The sequence below is a fragment of the Neopsephotus bourkii genome, unplaced genomic scaffold (assembly GCF_033783945.1).
Source record: "Neopsephotus bourkii isolate Nb327-2 ecotype Australia unplaced genomic scaffold, CSIRO-AGI_Nbou_v1 NB_860, whole genome shotgun sequence".
Lineage (NCBI taxonomy): Eukaryota > Metazoa > Chordata > Aves > Psittaciformes > Psittacidae > Neopsephotus > Neopsephotus bourkii.
In genome coordinates, this window is record NW_026901356.1 from 1,380,184 (window position 1) to 1,383,330 (window position 3,147).

The 3,147-nt window shown below is 37.5% G+C and overlaps 1 long non-coding RNA gene across 1 annotated transcript; it reads right to left on the minus strand.

The window, feature by feature from the left end:
• Positions 1 to 476: 476 nt before the first annotated feature.
• LOC133214005 (uncharacterized) lies at positions 477 to 2,594 on the minus strand. The gene is made up of 2 exons (XR_009725956.1): positions 2,496 to 2,594; positions 477 to 629 (listed from the first exon to the last, which is right to left on the minus strand). It is a non-coding gene; the product is annotated as an uncharacterized LOC133214005 (long non-coding RNA).
• Positions 2,595 to 3,147: the final 553 nt, after the last annotated feature.

Below are 3,147 nucleotides of genomic sequence, written 5' to 3' on the forward strand. Positions count from 1 at the left end.
TCCTCTTGCTACTATTTTGTTTTTTCCACAGGAAACAGAAGTGGATTTTTAGGTAAGAATTTCAGACTATACAGATCAAGAGTAACACATGGACCAAAATACACTCCCAGAGCACCTGTACAATGTACTGTTATGAAGCATACCTCAACAGGCACCTGGCTGCCATTCCAAACATTTCTTAAGTATATCTTAATGTAGAAAATGTTACAGAAATCTAAAGGCAATAAAAGTGCTAAATAATTACAGTGAAGCCTATTTCTAAAACAAAAATTTTAGCCTTTTGTACCCCTTTAATGGACAGAAGACTGTCAGGCACAACACATTAGCATCTTGAGGGGCTGGGGAACACAACCTGAAGCTCCTTAGTGAAAATGCAGCAACTATAACCAGCAAATTGGACAGAGATTAAATTAGCTAACTGCGACCAGAATGGAATGGAACAAATGCCAAGATATTGCCAACAGCTAAAAAACCTGTTAAAAAACCTGTGAAGATTTTACTGGTCTGTTAGGGCAGGTTTAGGAACGTATTTGTCAAAGTACACATTGCACCGCCTAAGCTGGCTACTCTTCACAGCTAGTCACTAGTGTGAAGTAACAGCATCGCTCTTCTCTTGAAGCAAGTGTGTGCTGGAGTCAGGGAAAAGGCTACAAAAAGGATAAGTAAATATTTTACATGAGCAGCTGACTTTTATATTTCAGGGTGAAATCTCACTCCTGCTGTTGAGAGTTTGGGTCTTAGTGGTTACAGAGAAAAAAATAGGAACTGGGACACTTCTATTTTTGTAAATTACAGTTTCATTATTAACCATACAAAAATAGTAAAGCTGGAAAAGTTTGTATGCTGTACACAAAAGACTAGGTAGGTATGTTTATTTCTGCAGCTAGAGCTGAGAATGGCAGAGCGACACAAAATGGGGGAAAAAAAAAAAAAAGGGTGTGAATACATTTACTCATAAATGATGTTCTCTCAAGGGCCAGCATAGGACCTAAAAGCCATGTAAAACAGATGGAAAACCTAAGCTTTATGAGCTTCATATCACCTAAATAATGAATGAGCTTATGTCAATATTCTGCCCGTATTATGCAAAAGGCAGGGACTGGACTTGATCAACACTAAAATATATCGCAGGTGGTATGGTAACTGAAAACTCTATTGCTATTAAGTCAGTTGCTGAAAGCTGTATTCAGTGCACTGTCCACTGCTGTGCAGCACTGCAGTGCTGTGCTGCTGCTTCTGCTGGACAGAAAGCACAGCTAGTAACAGAAGGTGAGAAGAGCGCACTAGAATACACACCTTATGTGTATAAAGAGAGAACTGTTGCATGTACATAAACACGTTAGTTCAGGGCTGGGCTTTTTCCCTTTGTGTCTTTTCATTTACAGTAAATCTAGAGATGCTGTTGTGTCAGATGGTTAAAAAGCTGTCATGCTGTATTGCCTCACTTTTTCATGGGCTATTTAACATAGTAAGTACAACGCATTACTGTGTTCAACACGAATGTGCAAGAAAGCTCTTCTGCAAATTCAGCACACTTGTTATTATACCATGTACAAGACAGATTTCTAGTTGTACTTATAACCTTCTTTATGGTCACTATCCAGCCACAAGAAAACTGAGAACAAACAGTGCTACCATAATACAAAATTCACAAGGTCTAAACTCCACTACAATACAAACTTAACAACGATAATCAAATTTGCTTTAAAGCTTATTCCTCCATTGTCTGTCTTTTAAACTTCTGAAATAATTTTGTATGCCCACTAAAGATGTAAAAGTAAAAAAAAAAAAAAAAAAAAGCGGGGGGGGGGGGAGGTGTAAAGATACAAAATCTCTTAGAAAGCAGTACTGTATTCCTGCTCAGATGCACTCGTGGGTAATGAAATAAGAAGTCTAATGGGTTACTGATACCAGACAGTATTCTACTAAAAGATGTTACAAAAGAATAGGATTGATATGATGTGGCAAAATTAATAAGCACATGATAAAAATCTGTAAAAATACAGTCTTTATAGTCAATAACATTGTTGCTACTGAGGCATCACCTGCTGGAAGATAAGTGAACTTATTTTAGTAGGTCTATGTTGGAACCTACTTGTGTTTTTGCAGGCTATTAATAGGAAGGACATGAGTTTCTGCAGTTATCTTTTGGCATCTAAATAAGCCTAGTGGATTTAAACTCTGCTTTTTTTCCTGCATAACCTAAAAAGAATACAACAAACTCCTTCCTTGATTATACCAACTAATCATTCAACCTCTTAAGGAAAACAAGAATACAATTTGTTGTGATATGAAGATAGTGTATTTCAAAGAAAAAAAATTATTCATTTATACAAATGAGGCCTGACTTTATCTGAGGGGGAAAGATACAATGGTCATGAAAAACCTGACAACCACTTCCTGATTTCACAGTAAAAAACAATCAGTGAACCAAAACCATGCCAAAGGAAACAAAGAATGCATCACAAGTTAACTTGTAAATGCAAGTCAGCTACCTTTGAGAAATACCAGATCTTCAGGTCTTTCTTCAAACACTGCAAATGGTTGCTTATAATGAGAAAGCAATGGCTGAGAATATCTCAATGTCTCTCCTAAAAGAAAAATGGGCAAAAATATGCATTTATATCTACATTGTGTTCACAGCTTACATATGTATCTATTGAGCATTTATGCCATTACAGGTTTAACACCACAATCACAATGCAGTGTTAATCATTCAATGTGATGTTATGCAGTTTCCTGGTACAAATGAGCCCCGATTAAAGCCATTCTCTTTTAGGTTCCCACCACATGGGACCTCTGTTCTGCTAGTAACATTTTCTTCAGGTAGAATGCTGCACTGTAGCAGCCAATCTATAATCACCTCCCTTCACTGTAAGCACTGGGAGCACCCCATGCTTTTACACATTTCAGTGTTTCGTCACACAGATTGATGCTGAATGCATGCACTCACCATTTCCTTGTAAAACCTTCATATAACAAACAGTAACTTGGATAAAACCACATCTTTGAGAAGAAGGGGGAAAAAAAGAAATGTTCTGAAGGGAGGGCAAACACTTTCTTTCAGGAGCATAAAGCTGTCACGACAGGTGACTCATGTTGGGTTGTGTTAGTCATGTCATGGCACGTTGCATAACCAGAGGCAAC